We start from the raw sequence: 19,055 nt of genomic DNA, 5'->3' as shown, positions 1-19,055 counted from the left end.
CAGGGTTCTCATGAGATATAGATTCTACAGAGCCGATTCCGAAAAGCTTTTTAAAGTGCCATTTTTTTACACACCCAATTATAAACGTAGGGCCCATGTTGAAAAAATATCAGACGTCCCCTTTACTATGCAAAACGCAGAACTACTCAATTCACTTGTTCCACCTCATATGGGAAATGATTTTTTTTATATCTCTGAATATCATTGGGATTTTGGACTGTTGAGACAAAACAATAATTTGAAGACAAAATCTTGAGCTCTGGGAAAAATACTGAGATATTTGTTTTCTTCATTAACAATTCTAAAGCCAATACTCACAGGAGCAGTGACAGTCTTACTTTATCAGTAGAGCAAAAAAATGTTTATTTGGATTCCAAATGAATATTTTTTCTTTCGGTGCTGGAGATGAATTGTACATTCTTCCCTGACACATGAAAGCAAAACATGATCACATCGACAATGCATCACAGATAAGATGCACCACTGTGACTCTCAGGAGATAGAGGAGCAAATTGATTGTGGGCTGAATGAAAGCAATGGGTTCATGGCTTGGGGGACAGCGTGTCTCTCTGGCATTTAGTGATGGATACCTTTCAGGCTGTGGAGACATTAACAAAATGTACTATGATGCCATATTGTCAGAAACGTGGACGCTCCCTGTTCTCACTGCTAAACCGTGCATGTTGACAGTTAACTCACCTTGGTTTTCACACATACTGGATGTATTTGTGCAACAGCTTCATGTACAATAGCTTCTCCTGCATACGTAATTACAAGCACTCCTTCGGCTCTGTCCTTTCCCTCTGACATACTGAAATGCTTTACATAAACAATGGGAGATAAATACACGTTATCTAAGGCCGACAGAGACTGCATAATTAGCATTTATGTTTTATAACAATAATCATTTGAATTTCAAATCAAATGTTTTGTGCATATGCACACTTAGCATTTAACAGTGAATTCAAATGTCCTCAATGCAACTCAAGCCCACTCACAGAAAATATGAAAATATACACAGTATTTAATATCCATTGTTCACTAACATGGAATATAATGTACACAGATCAGCCACATTGAAACCACTTACCTATTTTAGTATTGTTTTGATGTGTATATAAAGAGCATATATTGTAAGCTATGATATTTAGCCTAGGCTAGTATTAGATTCTACTTTATATACAGTCTAATGTATTTATAAGCTCACTATTTTTATAATCCTACTCTGATCAGCCACAGTCACGACATTAAAACAAGCAAATGGTTCTAATGTTGTTTCTGATTGGTATATGTTGGTGATTCTTATGGCCATTTATTTGTAAAAAATGAAGTCCATCGGAGAGTTTGTAATAAAATTTGAAGAAATTGGTGTGCCTGGGATGTTGCGTTCACAACACCAAAACCTTGGTTTGTTAGGCAACACTGACCTTGACCTTTGACCTCCAAACTCTTATCAGTGTACCCGTAAACCAAAGTGAATATTTATACAGAAATAAAAATATACACTTAAGGTATTCTTGAGATATTGTGTTCACAAGACGGATGGACAGACAGTCAACCCGAAAAGATGGCTTCTGGTTGTCACCTGCGCAGAGGCATAATAAGTAGGGTTGTGTCATGTAGATATTTGCGACTACTTGTATTTGTTAACTAAGTAGAGGCTTTTTTGTGAAGTCAAAATACAGCAGATATGTTTTGAGCATTAATGTTTATTTTTTTCTTGAATGAAAAAAAAACTGCCGATGATGCTTTTGATTAGTTTAAAAAGTGTGAAAAGATTCTTATAAAAGTCTAAAAGTGTTTCAGTGACTGCAAATACCACTGAAAGTTTTGTTGGCTGATATTTCTTCTGCTGCTCACATCGCCAACACACTGAAAACGATTTTCTTATTTTGAGGAGCTCCTGCCCTCTGCTGCTTTCTATATGATCCCTCCCTACAGTGTCGTTTTTTGAGGTAATATTGATCCAATCAATATGTGCAGAGGTCAGCATTTGCTCAAATATTATTAAAGGTACTTCTTTTGAATGCCAGACTGTAAAAATAGTTCAGCTTTTAAACTTTTCACCCTTTGATGCTTTCAGTGTGCCCGGATGAATGGGCCACTGTTATGTAGGACTTTGTGCAGCGAGCAGCTCGGTGGAGCAAAAACATCACTAATGCATCAGCTGCAGAAAGGTTATTGATTTGTTTTTAGGAAGCATGAAAAAAGCAAGAAAAAAACCCCAGAGGGATTATCAATGTCACTGGAAATTTAACAAGGTACACAGTCATGACTCCTCCCAGCACTCTCTCCATTTCCCCTCAGGTCCTTTCCACAAATGTACAGTTTTATTTTGTAGTGCAAACAAAGGGCTTGTTTTAATAGGAAGAAGTGAAAGCAGTGGCTCTACTGTAAGTAAAGAAGGCAGAGTTCCTTCACATAGTTGTCTGCTCAGCACTGTGCTCTCCCATAGACAGTATTACAGAAGAGATATTTGCTCAGATTGAAATTAATCCAGTGTGAAATCAAGAGTTCAGAGTTGGACCTCAGGGAAGCCCACAGAGGACACTCATGATGCTGAGCACCGCGGCTTTGTTCCGTCGGCGCTCGCTGCTCTGCAGGCAACATTGTGCATGCGTCTGCATGACAAAACATGCCCTTTCATAGATGCAACCACACGGCAGTGGTGCAGTTACTGTAACTCATGTTACATTCAAACTACTTAGCATCAAATACACTGACATTTCAATTCTGATCAGTTTTTGGTCTAAGCAAACAAAAGCCCTCAGAGATTTATTAGCCCGCACAAAGGACGACAAGTTCTGCCTTCCACAGCTTCGGACTCGTTTTCTGTTTGACGGCCGGGTTCAGCCTCAATGCCCTGAAGACGCATCGTAGTTCAATCTGGACAAGGTCAAGGCGTGCCATCTTTCTGAAGCCTATGAGCTAATTCTACTGGCAGTTAAGGCCTTTCAATATGTCAAGTAACAACATCAAGGAGAACACTGTCTCATTAGCACGAGCTCTATAGTCACATTCACAACTGGGCTGAAGATGTAAACAAAGTCATTAAATGAAGACAGAATATCACAGCCCATGGGTTGAAGAAAAACAGAGGCTCAAATGTGCCGTACCTGATTGTTGGGACTGGAGGGTCTGTCGCTGACGTCAGAGAAGAACCAGGCTCCAAGAGGAAGAAATCCTACAACACAAAGACGACTCATCAGGTTCACTCATCATAACAATCTGTACATCTAACACAGAAAATGTCTTCAGGCTCCGTCGATTTAAATTTAGTATCTATGGATTTTTGATATGCAAATATGGACATTCTTATGGTCCTTTGATAATATGTTTCATTGTCTCCAAAACTGCTTATTGTCCTGACAACATTTTCATTTATTTGGAAAATCAATTAGAGTTTTTGGAGATAGGCAACAGGCACATCTTGAGAGATAAAGTATTTCAATTAAAAACCATAGATTAGATTAGGAACATGCTTCCTGAGGCAATAAGACTCCAGGAAACCACATCGTGAATCAGCAGAAACATAAAATAACTTTTGGATATTGTTCAGCAACAGTATAAAGGCAAAGCTTCACTGTGTACTATAAAAAATAAAGAGGTAGGTCTCTAAACTCCTATTTTATCTTTTAAAATTATGTTTCGTACCTGGGGTTTATTTTTCAGACACTGTGACACAACAGACCTTCACTAAGATAAAACGAATGCCTCTATCATAGATGCTTAAACAAAATACTGCAGAGGTCTATACTGCAGTTTCAGGGCAAACATCCCACTGACAGCATAAAACAGACCCTAATTTCGGCCGCCATTGCACTCTGTCGTTAAATATTACAGCCTTCATCCATTGCAGCCGAGTGTGACGCAGGCCCAACAGTAAACTACAGTCTGTCTGACACGAGCAGAAATATTGGCCTGATTATTTCCTAAGGAGAGCTGCTGCTGTGGTTCATTTGGACCTGCCACACCATAAAGGGTATCCTCTGTTATTTAAGATCTTTTCCTGCACAATTCTGAAGTTATTTTTTTCTGATCTGATTACATCCGAATCCTTCTCATAACCGGTGTGAATGAGCCGTGCTGATAGCTGAGTCACAATACATCGGACGAGAGACTTTCACTGTGATCACTCTACATCAGGACTGAAAAATGTAACTGTATTATTCCAGTCTAGAGCACCGTTTAATGAAAATTCGCAGTGACCTGTGGGATATTTCATCTACCTAATGTTTTTAAATTATAAACAAACAGGGTTAGTCTACAGGCTCAGGTTTATGTTAGGTTGGCCTGAAATGGAGTCAAATTCTCAGCCTGAATTATTGTTTCAGTCCGTACCTGCAACTGATACGATCACTGTATCACTGTAATACGCACAGCTCAATGTGAAAGAAAGTTTTCTGTTGTGAACACTGCTGTCTCACCACTCACACTTGGGTAAAGTAGAGAACCTGCCTCGTTTAATGTGTATCAGTGTAGTAAGTCCACCATTAGAGATGTGGAGCCCCACAACATTTGTCAAGCAGTGGGTCAGGGGCATTAGGTCAGAGAGTATGTTGCCTGCAGAGAGAGAGAGAGGCAGGAGGAACCTGCTCTGAGTCCTGTTTGGAAGATAATGAATTCATTTTGTTTGCCTTCCTCACTCGTTCTCTCTCTCTCACACACACACACACACACACACACACACACACACACACACACACACACACACACACACACACACACACACACACACACACACACACAGTCTCTTGGTCAGTGCTGTCTGGACGCTAATGAAAAATGAAATGACTTTGTAGCTACTACATGTGAAATGAGGGTGTGATATGTGAATAAATTGCTTTAGAAGATTTTGAGCATTGGCAGTAATATGTGCTCAAAGTCTCTCCCTCATCGAAACCTAATTTAACCTTTGTGTGTCACAGAGCTGCGATTGATCAGCGACCCTCACCTCACCTCACCACTTCAGGAAGCTGCAGCTCCCCAGTGGTTTCTGATGAGGGCTGAATGTCTGACCTCATTTGCTCCTTAGATCATTTTGTGCTCCACCACTGGGTTGATCTTTCATTAGCCAGAAGTCAGCTGTGGTGTCCATATGTTTATGTGCATAGACTGCACTGTTCCACTATGACAATATTTGCAAAGGACTTAATGGGTTCATGTATCTACATGACAAAGGTATATTTAAAAAAAATGTATGATCACAAATACAGTGCACTGAATGACAGAGAGAGCAGGTGTTATGACGAGTTCTCCCTGCCTGCCGAGGATTGTAAAACATTTACTGATGTTTTAAAAGTCCAGTGGGCAACGTGATTTCTCCAGGTGCTGCCAATGGCCATTTGGTAGCCCCCACCCAGACTGCTAGGAACCTGGGTGTGACACTCGACAGTCAACTCTCCCTTACTGCCAACATTACTGCAACAACCCGTTCCTGTAGATACAAGCTGCACAACATCAGGAGAATACGTCCCCTTCTCATTCAGAAGGCTCTGGTCATCTCACGCCTATACTATCTCCGCTCCCTTCACTGGTTACCAGTGGCTGTCCGCATCCGTTTCAAAACATAAGTACTTGCGTACCGTGCTGTGAACGGATCGGGTCCAGTCTACATCCAGGACATGGACAAACCTTCCACCCCAGCCTGTTCACTCCGCTCTGCATCTGCCAATCGGCTTGTTGCTCCCTCACTGCGAGGGACACCTAGCCACTCAACAAAATCATGACTCTTTGCTGTCCTGGCTCCTAAATGGTGGAACAAGCTCCCCATTGACATCAGTACAGCAGAAAGTCTACACATCTTCTGCCGCAGACTAAAGACACATCTCTTCCAACTACACCTTGGATAACATTTTTTTTATCAAAAAACTATATATATATATATATATATATATATATATATATATATATATATATATATATATATATATATATATAGTAGCACTTATATGGCACTTACATATAGGACTTTGTAGTTTGGCTTTCTTGAAGCAAATTGTACTTACTTGATTCTTGTTGTTCTGGGTTTGTACCCTCATGGTTAAATGCACTTATTGTAAGCCACTTTGGATAAATGCGTCAGCTAAATGAAATGTAATTTAGATTTGACTATGACAGACAAGTCAATGTTATTGTGTGTGAGAGAGAGTGACAGGGGGGCAAAGCTAGGCAAGGTTTCTTTTACAAGGTAGTAGAGACATTTAACATGATGTTAGGCCTTGATGAAATGTACAACAAATACTCCACAGATTACCTTAGTATCTAAAGCAATGTGTTGATGTGGTGCAGTTTCATACATTGTCATTAATTCTGATGAAATTGCGCATAGCTCTAGCTTTAGAGGGTCATCTGAGGCAGAAATAAGAAATAAAAATGTACTACTGACTGAGCAGCGATTAGTGACAGACCCCCACAGCAGAGTCTGACTGCAGGCTTGGTTTGCCCGTGTGTATGAGCTAAACCCTTCATTGTGGCTCATGCTGTTTTGATTTCTCAAGGCGTGAGTTGTGCTAACAGTAACAGTAACCTGGAGGCCTGAATGCAGCAGGGACTCACTGAGGAAACATTAGCCCAGCTTTCCTGTGACACATAAGCATTAGCCTAGCTTTCCTGTGTCTGAGCCAGCCAGATCTACAGTAAATGTTTTAACTAGAGGCCATACAGTGTCTCTGCTGCTCCTCACCCGCTTCTCTATCTCCCATCATCTCTGCTGCTTTCCCATTAACCTACTGACGTCTCTCTTTTACCACTTTAACTAACTGCTTTCCCATAAACCCTGGGCATCCATCTTGTTTTATCCATCTGATTTTCTTCCGTCTTTCCGCTAACACTCGCAGTTGATCACTCTACATCCTGCTTTGATCTGACTGACTAGGCTGCTTTGTAAATCAACACAGAAAAACCTTTGTCTCTTTTCTCTTTATACTCATATTCCAAAAGGCATAAAGCAAACAGTGACTACTTCCCTGAGATATCGATAGGAAGAAGTCTATTTTCAGATAAACAAATATGAGATCATACTCCTTTTTCTCGCTCTCTCCTGCATGCCATCATTCTTTTTTATTTCCCAGTTGGGCCTTCTATAAAGGTAGTCTGACTCAGGCAGTGCAGCAAGGGAGTCATGCCCCATAATCTACTTTGGATGTGGAGTATTTACCCACTGTTCCTCTCCTATCTTGTATCAGTGACAGGAGTGGAGCCTCAGCTGGGGTAACCAGTTGGCAAGAGCCAAATTGGTGGGTCATGGCTAGGTGAAGCGGCTGATAAAACCACCCAGGCACCGGATGAGGACAGTTGTCTTTCGAAGTGTTTTGGAAAAGCACTGAGGGAGAAGCTCGAGGGTGAACTCTTTGAGTCAGAGTGTGATTAAATTAAGGGGCAGTCGGGAAGCGACTGCAAAGGACTTGGTCGATACTTCATATCACTCAACAGATATTTTATCAGCTTCTCTATTTACAGAAGAAGTGGCTGCTATTCAACCGCCTGACATATTTTCATGCACACACAGGACACTTTAAGGTCACCGGGATGCGGTTATACAGGATCCTCTACGTTCCCACTGTACAACTACCTCGTAATTACAACACTTCCATGTCAGCAAAGCTCATTTCTTCAACACACAGTGCTCAATTTGTTCTGGCAGAGCATGAGCACGGGTCAGAGTTCACTTAGTGTTCCCTCATTCTTTCTGTTGTGAGAGTGGATAATTGGTCTATCATGGTCAAATATCTCACTGGTCACTGTTACAATGTAAGTGAAGCTAACTCCAGGGGGAGTTCTCAGAGAGACTCACTTTAGTTCAGCTGTGCTCCGAGTGCCACTTTCCTGCTCTACTTCCTGCTCCACTTTGTGTCCCCAGTATAAGTTATGATGTTCTGGCATAGTTTACTTCTTTAACTGGTCCATCACTACTTTTTTTAAGCAAAAGGATGTTTGGTCATCTCAAAATTCGTCAAACAATTCTAATTATACTGTAATATAAGGATAATATCAAGCTATTCTATATATTAAATGTATTGTTGATGCATAAAACAAAGGATCATAATCATACATTGAATTTGTATTTGTAGATATGCTAGCAGTGTGACTCTGGGGATAGAAATGTCAGTGGGTTGTTTGGTTTGCTGCTTTCGGTTGGACTTTTTACTCTAGCGCCACCAAGAGAATGAGATTTCTGCTAACATATCTCAGCAACTAACCTTTGCTGTCAGGATGAAAAGAAAGTAAATTATTTGTACAACACATTCCCATGCTCAGTTGCACTTTGCATTTAATGCTAATTTAGCTAAAAATGGAAGTGAACGAAAACCTGCTAAACATCACCATGTTAGCATTATCCTTTTTTGCGCATGTTGGTGTGACGACATTCATCATTTCAAAGCAACGTGTGTCAGTACACTGTCACAGAACCTCTGGTATGGCTGTAGACTCTTAAGACGGAGATATGCTTGATGGATTTGTCATTGCAAGCACCAACTGTGATATCGACGCCTTCCCTTTCATACTCGAAATAGAGGCACAGTGACTCTGCTGTCTTCTCCTGATGATAGGTGTCGCCACTAACAAAAACACAATCACACTTGTGCACACTTCTTTGTCTTTACAAGTGCGATCATGAAGGTTTTTCATGGTTTCCTGCAGAATGCCTCGTCAATGAACAGTGATTATAAGCGCTTTGGTCTTGATTGAGAAAATACTGCTATGGCATCCCATCTTGTACCTGTGCACTTAAATCAAACTCAACAGGAAACATGAAATCTACATTATTTTTCATACATATCTATATTAACAATTTCTTTGGTTTTATGGCGTGTGTTATTATACTGATAATATAAAACACTGCAGCGGCAGAGTCAAAGAATACAATGCAGTTTAATTAAAGTCCCACTCTGAGAACGTTTAAGAAATTACACACCTTTGTCATTACACACTTTTTATTGGCTCATAGGTCAGTAAAAGATCGTGTTTCATTTCTAACTCGCTACCATGATCTCTTTGACTTTACAGGCTTAAAACAACATGAACGTATCGATCATCACTGAGGGTGCAGCGTGTCTCCTCTGATTGCCCCCAGGAACCTCCTCGCTATGGTAACGACCCCCTAATGACCACCACAGGAGCAACAGCTGTAGTCGTAGCAACAGTGTTCTTGTGGAGCTCTTTCACGCTGACTAAAAGGATGAGAGGGACGGAGCAGGAGGGGGCAGGAAGCTCTCTGTCATCATCCATTTTTTTCTGTCTGTTCCGTGGTTCATCTGTCTCTTGCCCACTTCTCCCCTCTGTTCTCATCTGCCCCTGGATGTTACTGCCTTGTTTTCAAGATAATTAACCACTTAATGTTTGCCTCATGCAAATGGGTTTTTCAGAGTCATAAATACGCACATTGTTACCATCATCACAATTATCCTTGTATCATTCTCTCACTCTTTTCTCCAAGATTTATTCTCCAGTTCATCAAGCACTGATGCAGCTAGATGAACATTCCCGATAAAATCGACGGCCATTCATCCAAAAACAAAGCAGAATAATTACTCCATCTTTTCACCCCCTTTTCACCCTCACGATTCTTCCATTCTCCTTTTATTCTCTCATCCATCTTTCTATAATGCACACTATCATTTCCCCCTTTATATCCATTCAACCCTCTCAATGTTTCTTCTTCTCCCTCCTACACTATCATTTACCCTCCCATATCATACCCGCACTGTTCACCTATCAGTCTTCAGCTCTAACCTTCTCCCTCCCACTCTGTCTCTCCATCACCACGTCTCCCCTGGGCTCCAAGTGGCCCATGTAACCCCATGAGCCGAGAGAGCCTGAAATATTGATGTCCCTAGGCGAGGGCCACCTCCAGCACACTCTGCAGGAGGTGCAGACCAGGGCTGCAGTCAGGTAGAGTCAGAGCGACTGAACTTTAGCGAGGAGGACGGGTGCGCCATGGCAGATGGAGGCAAAATGGAAAGAAGCAAATGAGGAGAAATGATGGTGTGCGAATGTGTGTTAAAAACCATGATATCCCAGCTGCCAGCTGGTCTCTTCAAATGCATACTGTGATTTCTGTCCAGGTGATCTGAAGCTTCATCCAAAGAGATGCACGTGTGATGGGACTCTTTTTCCATAAAGTGTTCTCTAAACATGTTTCTCCAGGATTAGCCTCAACACGAGCCTGATGCTTAACAGAGCTGTTAGTTTGTTTATGCACCCCTCCCCCTTCCCGCTCCTCTATCCTGTTGTTTTCCACCATCTTCTTCCATCTGTCTTGACATCTCTCTCCCCCACAGTCAAACCCTCCATTTCCGTCCCATCTCATTTTCTGCTTGTTAGTCACACTTCATCTCTTTCCTGATCAAGTTCCCACATTTTTTTCTATATTCTGTGAAGACGGCTGCCTTGCTTCTCCTCTGGGTGACTTTCTCTCACTGGTGAAGGTGACCTTGCCAAAGAGACCCATAAGAATCACCATGGCGACAGCATCCAGATAGGTGATGCTTATGGGGAGAAAGGGGGAAGGGGGTTATAAAGAAAGAGACAAGGGAAGAGAAAGCAATGGTGTGAAGGCAGCATCACCACAGAGATTCATGGTCTCATCTCTCTGGTTTAGATTACTGTTATATTCCCTTCCTCCATATTTCTCTCTCTGTGTGCTTTTTTGTCTTTTTCTCCTCAGGGGCAAACATAAAAACTGTCCAATTAAAAAAGCAATGAAATTAAATCAATGTGAAACAATGTGTTTGGTTTAAGTTAAGTTTCTGTTCTATTAAAGGTAGTTTATATTGGACAAAAGTTGGATTCTCATCTTTTCAAGCAAAGTTTCAAGGAGAGATGTTCCGACATCAGCATCAGAAATGACTTTGATACTGCTGAAAAATGGAGGTTTGGGCTTTGGCGACTATGTCACTCTATGCACTAAACTGATACCGTGTCTTTTCTTTTATAAGTTTTAACCCAAATAAAACTTATTTGGATTAAAACTTCTTCTTCACCACTTCTTAACAGCAGTTGTGCTGTACTGGCCCTGGCAGATTTGGTTTTTAAAGCAGCAAAGAAGTGATTGCCAGTAGAGTAGCATTAGCCAGAGATAGCTACAATGTCAGCAATTTGGCAATATTTCACACTGGAAGTTTAATTTAATAGCTAGTTTTTCAGCTAAAACTGTCAAACTAGATAATAAAAGAAGCTCCATGACACTTGTCCTCTGTAAGTATTTGTTTTTCAAAGGGTTTAACCTGAGCATGGCCAAACAACAATGCAATAGCAATCATCACTTGCAAAAAGGGGTAGTAGCATACACCTGTTAAAATACGTTATGCAAGTTAAAATTTTTTTTTAATGCACTGGTATTGGATCGGTTTTGGTGGATATGTAAAGTCGAGGTTGGATCTCTTGTAGAAAGTCAAGAGATAAACAGCAAAGTAGACACTATAAAGGAAACCTATGCATCTACTGAGGTCAATTACAATGTGTCTTAAGCCTAAAAGCCACTAGAATTGGCTAAGCTAGCGTATGTTAGCATGTCCGACGGTCCCTAAAGACATCTTGTTTGAAGATATTAGAGGACATTTAGGCATAAAACATGGTGTAAAAAGTGTTTTGTGGACTCAAACACTGCACCCACCCCCTCCATCGGCATAGTGGTGAGTAGATAATGACTAAATTTTCATTTCTGGGTGAAATATCCCTTTAAGGACAGAGGTTGTTCACACCTTGTTAAGCCCTTTAAGACAGTTTGTGAATATGGGCTATACAAATACATATAAATACAATTTGATTGAATGGTAATTCATAAAACTTATAGTGGAAAATGTAATTTCTCTGCATAGTTGAGTTTGGTGTTTACAAATATACTAAATTTGCAGGACAAAATGTCTTTGGAGCGGAAAACAGCAGGTGGCTTTGTATGCCGAGAATAACTTATTGTGTGAGTTTGTGTGCGTGCACGTGCATGAGGGCTTACTTGTGTGTGTGTGTGTGTGTGTGTGTGTGTGTGTGTGTGTGTGTGTGTGTGTGTGTGTGTGTGTGTGTGAGCATCAAAAAGAGTGTGTAAGATGGATGGAAGTGACTTTGTGTGTATCTCTGCCCCATCACTGATAAAGAGCAGTAGCGGTCGCTCCACAGAGTGGGAGCGAGGAGCAAGGGACAGAGATAGTGGCAGAGAGGAGAGACAGTGACAGAGCAGCATCATGGAGAGTTTGAAACATGCAGAGGGAAAGTTTTGACATAAGGACTCAGCAGTTGTTGCCTCTTGGCGAGGACGATCATCCTTTTCACTTCAATCAGTCACAACATATGAGCAGGCCGAGCTTTGTATGCTGAGAATATAACACAGATAATCAGTGTATGCAGCTGCACTACATGACACGCATGTTAACACACAGAGAGAAATTATTCAAAGCTCTCCAGAGCAGGACTACAAATGAAATCTCCCCACAATACAGTTATTAGAGTAAAACCCTTACGACAGATTACATTCTTAATTAGTCTAATTCAAATTCAAAAGAGTGTGATTAGTGCGATAGTGCTCAGTTGTTGACCCGTGGACAGAGTGTGTGCTTTCAGGATTCACCACGACAATTTGTACAGCACAAAATAAGACTAAAACAAATAATGTTATTTTCATTGAATATAAGTAAGACAAGATAAGTGGAGGGGTAATAAAGCCAGAAACCGTCATTATGTGCTTTTAAGAAACTACTCACAACAAACTTCCTCTTCTTTATATATGCATAGACATAATTTAAATGAATGCTCTTTTCCTGTGACACTATCATTGGTCAATATATAGAACATTCATAGTAAAATAGTTGTAAATAATAATAGTAAATCAAAAATGGAAAATGAAAAAATGTATCTTTTGTTATTGCATGCTCAGATTCATTCACACTCAAAGTTGCCAAAGCTTGTTTAGAGATGTTTTGACTTGAGGCACATGCATATTTTGCCAGGTTTGTTGTGGAGGTGTCAACTATGCAAATACAGAGCAAACAAAATTAGCATGATGAAACACACAAAACTGGGCCTGGGGTGCACAAAATTACAATGACATGGAATTAGCAGCACAGACTCTTGCTCTTTGAAAAAGTTCACCTCGGGAGATTAGACACCGCAAACCAGTTTCTCCAAACGCTCCAGCGTGCAAAGTCTCATCTCAGCCTCTTGCCACTTCATATATCTGATTTGTTAAAGTCACGTAGTTTGATTATGACTGACAAAGAAAATGCTTTATCACGCTGTAGAGTTGCAGTAAAAATGGACAGAAACATTTGCTAATCATCAAATACGACGTGGGTCAGCTCAGGTAATCTGAGCTACAGAGCGAAAGCATCTTAACATAATGTTCTCACGTCGAGGCCCTCGTCTCACATCCTCGTTTTTTAACACGCAACATTATTCAGGATGAAAAACCACTGATGTCACCGCCTCGTTGCCAACAAAAATTCCTCAGCCGCGTTTAAACAACAATTTTCCATAAATACATAAAACATCATTCGTCACCAAATGAGGTCAGTGCTTGATGAACCGAGTGAAGTTGACTCACAGGTTTTCAACACAGGCCTGCTGCAGTGCAGGCACAGTTTTCTAATGAGCTAAATGAGTCTCAGTGTGACCTCTTGTTGACCTCAGATAAGGTTCTGGTCAGGCAGAGGACTGTTGTGGTGAGCGAGGCCTTCAGCTGGTATGTTGCATGAGCACATTTATGAATAGACAAAGGAGGGTCAATGAGGTCAGACTAATTGCCTCTGCCAAGGAGGTTGTTTCCTTCTCTGTATGTCTAACAACAGATTTACTTGAAACTTGGTGGAGGGGTGTGGTATGGGCCTGTCCAAAGGTTGGAGGAAGGTTGGGGTAATAAGCCAAGGAAGAACTAATTCACTTTTGCAGCAGGTTTGATTATGGGGGTAGAGACAGGAATTCCTCTTTCCAGAATCCAGGAACATCTTTGTGAATGTCACACTTAACATTGTAAGATAGGATGTTTGTTTTTTTGTTTATTTACAATTCCACTGATATTAATAGGGAAGAGTTGATGGATCGTGATGAAAATATAGGGAACTGATATCTATGAGATTGTACAATTTGGTGCAGCTTGATATAATTTAAGGGGACTGTTGGGCCTTGGCACAGGTATTCGCTTTACTGAGTCCATATAGTTGGTCTTGTCAGAAGGATTACAAGGTTTTCAAGTTGGTGGAAGGATGGAGAATGGCCCAACGAAGAAGCTATTGACTTTTGGAGTGGATTCAATCAATTTTCTTTTTCTTTAACGTTGTAAGATACTGCGTTTATGAATTTCTCAAGAAATAATGGAGAGGTCTTTATGAAAAAAAATCTGGCATGTGTAGACTGCTAATATTTATGAACAGGGGGATTTTTGTGTGGAGCTGGATAATGATCTGGATATATCTGATCTCAAAAAAATTAATTAAATGGTGATTAAGTAGCCAATGATCCTATGCAGAGGTACGTGCTCTGCAAGTGTCCTTCTGGCTAAAAGCAAATTGATCTTTCAAGTTACCTCCGCTAATTTTTAGTAACTTCAAAAACCTGATATTTGAAATGTTCCTGTGCAACAATATCATAAGAAAAATCTATAAAATAAACTTCATCCAGCAAAGGACAGAGGCCTCCACAAAACAATGACTGTGCAGGAGTCACACACTTTATCTGTCACACTCAGACCTGCAGCAAAGCATTTTGCACATTCACTGCGGCTGAGATGCTTTTGTCACTGAGACAAACAGTCGACACTTCACAGGAATTTTTGAAAGCCCAATACATTTACAGATCAGATACGATCTTCAGGCTTCAACAGATTGTTTCTTCTGAAACATTACAAAATAGGATGTTAGCTGTGGTGCAGACTGAATGAAATGTGAACAGGTAAATTATGATATTTATTATTCATCAGGAACTGTGTATATGAGTCTGTGCATGATCAGTGATTCTAAGGAGCCATTAGTGAGCTTTGTCTTTGCACATCATCACTACCTGGTGGGTAATGTTCCTGCCACAGATCTCCAGACCCAAATTCTCTCTCCTGTTTGTAGTGTCAACTGAAGTGAGCTGTTATCTCAAAGCATCATGGGCAAACCCCTGAGGCTTGAACTGCCAATCCATCTTAAATCTGCCCTCGACGTAAAAACCATGACACACACTGTTGGTGCAGCACAAACATTTGTAATAATACCAACAGGCACTGTCAGGACCCCATCACTATCAGCTATCAGCTGCCTCACTTTGCCAGCTAGCCCTACCCCAGGGTTCAAATGTCAGACTGTCACAGCGATTTGCTAATCCTGTTGCAGACGCCACGCTGAGAAGCTGAAAGCTGCTGTTGTTCTGTGGAGTTCTGCTTTTCCATGTGTCTACTCAGGAGATTATTCTTCTTTTAAACATTCTTAAATTAGAACAAACTGATCTGCTGTAATGGATCAACAAGACAAGACAGACAAACGGACTTAAGTAGCTGAGACTCAGTCGAGAATCTCACAGTGCTTTTCTTTCCATGCAAATTTAACAAATGTCCCCAGGTATGGCAGCGTATGCCAGTTGAGATTGTTCTGTGATGTTCATGCAAACTAGTGCATGAAATCCTGCAGGAGGAAAAAACAGATTTTGGTGGCGTGAGTCACATCAGTGGTAACAGTTTATATATTCTCTTAAGCAAACCGTCACTGCCATGATAACACTCCTGTTGCTGTATTCACATGCTAGCTGAAATAACTTGAAGATGACAAATTAATCATTTCCAAACTGTACTTTTGAGGAAATGTGAGAATGGACACAAATAAAGCTTATGTAAGAATCAGTAGTTTGCTCATAAAACACATCAGTGTTTTTTGGCCTCGCTATGAATCAGCAATGTTGAAGCACAGTCGTCTTAAAGCCTTAGAAATCCCACATGTTCCGACACACTGCCGGCGGCAGGGTAGAGCTAAGAGCTGGTGTGGAGACAAAATCAGACTGTTCCTTGTGTTGTCAGGACATGGTGCGGGTCAATAGGTCAAGAAGGAGGGGAGGGAGACAAGAAGGGTGAGGGGGCAGGGAAGACGAGAGTGAGAAGGGTGGAGCAGAGAGGATGCAATGGGAACAAAATCGTTAAAAGATGTCTGAAAAGAGCAATTCTCTCTCTCTCTCTCTCTCTCTCTCTCTCTCTCTCTCTCTCTCATGTACACACACTATCCTGTGCCTTCCCACCACCAGCAGGCCGACAGTTCACCATCATGCTCTCACATCTCTTTCTATTCTCTGCTTAACAAAACCTGTCATTCTGTCATCTGCAGATTAACTGAAGAACCGTTTCCTCCTCAAGTCAATTTCACTGAGGTAGCGTTGAAATAGCCGTGCTATTTTTGGCCTGAGTGTGTGTGTGTGTGTGTGTGTGTGTGTGTGTGTGTGTGTGTGTGTGTGTGTGTGTGTGTGTGTGTGTGTGTGCATTTGGTGACCATGTGCTGCAATTTCCACAATAAAGAAAACCTAGACACAGTCCTCCAGCAGACCACACCCCCATCTCTTTATTCTCCCTCAACTGTGGAGTTCTTCATTACTTTTCTTCATCCATTACTTGTCTTTTTCACCCTCAAGTAACATATTTCCTCTTCTCCTCTCCTCTCCTTGTACTATACTCCCATTTCCACCAAAAGCAGTGCTGACAATTAGGTCAGCATTTGGCCTATTTAAAGCAATGGGGCCAAGAATTGCTCTGTCACTTAAGATCATGAAAGATGGCGTGGATCACACATAAATTACATGTACCACAGAGCTTTTAGAGACAAACGCATCCAAATATGCCTAAATTTGAGGAGGATTGTTCTGTCTGTTGTACTTTCAAAGAGGTCGAGTGAGGTTTTGCATCAAATATGTATGGGGCTCATGTGGCTGGCTTACAGTCCAGGACAAGTGCAAACTGTACTGCTGTAATGAAGGTCAACCTCCTCTTACAGTATCATTGACACTCGCAGCAAGCGTCCACGTATTTACTTGCAATATCAAGTCACGTGACTTCAGAGTATGACCTTGGTCTCGTTAAGTCTGAGGGGTGATTACCACTTGCATCATTGATCTTCAAACAGTGGAGTGACTAAAACGGCACTCAAAGAGCACATACCTCCACCATGGCTGATTGGCCACTTTATCACAATAATGCATATAAAGTACATGCAGTGTGTGGAATACCCAGTGGCCCTACCCTACACATTCCTGATTTTTTCATACCGATTTCTGCATTGTTTGTTAAGAAATTCACATGCAAGTTCCAAAGAAAGAGAACTCCAATTCCACTCCAAAAGTGAATGGGTTCTCCATTGGCCCATAGCCCAACCTTCCACCAAGTTTCATGACAATCGGTTCAGTTGCTTCTGTGTAATCCTGTTTACAGACAAACAGACAGACAGCACTAAAAAACACAGCACTGAATCTGCTGATCTGAATCTGCACCAAAATGGAATGGGCTCTTCTTTGTTTCACAAAATTTCATAGAAATTAATCGACTAGGTTTTGCATGATCCCGCTAATTAAAAAACTAATGGAGACGAAAACATAACCTTCATGGTGGGGGTTATAAATTAATTAACATGTTCACTGTGAAGACATTTTTACTAATATTCGTTATCAGTTCATACACCTGGGTGCTCATAGGAATATATGAAACACTGAGACTTTATTTGGAGCAGATACTGGGTAGAGTCTGGGTAGAGCTTCTCTTTGCTCTCAAAACAACCTTATTGTTTATCGCACATATTGTAAAAGAAAACATTCTGATGATTCTGCTCCATGTCGACGTGACTGAATCACATCATTACTGAAGGTCTGTAATCTTCATATTCATGATACAAAGCTCCAGTTCCACCACATCTCGAAGGAGCTCTACGGAAGTCATTGTCATGTTCATTACAAATTTGAGGCCAATTTGGCTTTAGGACATTTGGGTGCACAAACCAAAAACAACTTCCTGTCTATTTTATTAAGCTGTAACATTGCCCATAATGGTATCATTAAAAATTGCTTAAAATTGCCCTGCACCACATTGTAACTGCATGGCTCAGTAATTGATAAACTAATTTGGGGGATTTAATGTGATAAACTTATTACACCGCTGTTGGGCACTTACAATAATTCTTCTACTTGGAGGAAGTCAGGTCCCAAAGATACATCGGATCCTTACATTATACAATGCTCTTACAGTATTACAGCATTTTGCTGTATATTGCAACCACTTACTTGAGGCAGTGCAGCCTCTGTTGCCAAAGACTGTAGGGCAAGATTCATGAGCGTTACTGCCTGGGATTTCACATCAGGATAAGCACTTGTCACCACAGGAGGAGGAAGATACACGTCTGTCAGTATAAAACAGCCTTAAGGCAACAATAACCAGCTTTTTACAGGCAGTGCTATATTGTAATATGGCTCCACGTGGTGCTCCGAGTGCAAAATGTTACATTCCGCCACTTTATCTGCCAACAAACTTTATTCAAGATTTATTTCTCATTTATTCATTTCAGCGCTCCCTCTGTACAGTAACAATTCTCAGGGGAACTTCTTCATCTTTACAAAAGCATTGAGTGTGACCTCCTTCACTTCTGGTTGCAGCTCTGCTGGGGCCCTGGTGCAACACAATACAAGTTCGCCTCCAGTGGTTTGTCACAGAGTCTCTGACACACAAACCTGATCAGCCTCACACATGTTGCTTGACTGCAATAGAACATGAACTAAAACTCGCTGGCTTCCTGATGGATATCGCAGGTTGGACATGCTGTTCCCTCATTTTAGGTCCTTGGACTGAACTATCTCCATAACTATTGTCATGCAATTTGGTACAGACTGTGTATAAAGATGGATGACATGACAGATCCCAAAATGAGGAAATAAGGATTTTGATTGCCCACTCGTGGCTGGCTACAGTATAGATCACAAACTCTACCTGCTCTATGTTAGTGGATGGGGCATGGACCAAAAGTAAAAAGTCTAAGTACACATTAAATAGATTTTTCTCAAAAATGGTTTCTATCATTTTAGGTAGATGTTATCACACTTGTGTATGATCAAGTTTGGTTTGA

General features: G+C 41.0%; 1 protein-coding gene across 5 annotated transcripts in view; it reads right to left on the bottom strand.

Annotated features, from left to right (window-relative positions):
* The window catches only part of dlgap4b (discs, large (Drosophila) homolog-associated protein 4b), a 115,127-nt gene that overhangs the window by 79,297 nt on the left and 16,775 nt on the right, over positions 1-19,055 (bottom strand). For all 5 annotated transcript variants that reach the window (XM_034585695.1, XM_034585690.1, XM_034585692.1 and 2 more), the window contains exon 2: positions 3,117-3,184. The gene's annotated coding sequence lies outside the window, so the exon portion shown is untranslated. The remainder of the gene's footprint in view (positions 1-3,116; positions 3,185-19,055) is intronic.

The sequence above is a fragment of the Hippoglossus hippoglossus genome, chromosome 5 (genome assembly GCF_009819705.1).
Source record: "Hippoglossus hippoglossus isolate fHipHip1 chromosome 5, fHipHip1.pri, whole genome shotgun sequence".
NCBI classification, from domain to species: domain Eukaryota; kingdom Metazoa; phylum Chordata; class Actinopteri; order Pleuronectiformes; family Pleuronectidae; genus Hippoglossus; species Hippoglossus hippoglossus.
This window is presented reverse-complemented; position numbering and strand designations above follow the sequence as displayed.